This window comes from Moschus berezovskii, chromosome 1 (genome assembly GCF_049115385.1).
Source record: "Moschus berezovskii isolate FMDL1 chromosome 1, NW_MosBer_1.0, whole genome shotgun sequence".
NCBI lineage: Eukaryota > Metazoa > Chordata > Mammalia > Artiodactyla > Moschidae > Moschus > Moschus berezovskii.
In genome coordinates this window covers 68,623,945-68,624,385 of record NC_142460.1, presented here as the reverse complement: position 1 = coordinate 68,624,385, position 441 = coordinate 68,623,945, and positions in this window count along the sequence as shown.

Below are 441 nucleotides of genomic sequence, written 5' to 3'. Positions count from 1 at the left end.
GAGAATGGCATTGAAACACGTATGTTGTCATATGTGAAACGAATCACTAGTTCAGGGTCGATGCATGTTATAGGATGCTCGGGGCTGGCATGCGGGGATGACCCAGAGGGAGGATAAAGGGAGGAGGGAGGAGGGAGGGGGGTTCAGGAGGGGGAACTTATGTAAACCCGGGGCAAATTCATATCAATGTATGTCAAAACCAACCAATATAATATTGTAAAATAATTTGCCTCCAATAAAAAATAAATTAACTACATTAAAAAAAAAAAAAAATAGAACAAGGTTGACTCACCCATGGCCCAGGGAATTTGACCAGGGTTAAGCCAACTTATAGAAAGCTTTGTTGAAGGAAAGCATGGCATGTTGCACCACTGCCCTGACGCTCGCAGCTCCTGAGCTCACCATCACCTGCTTCTCCATCCCCTTCTTAACAGTTAGTTT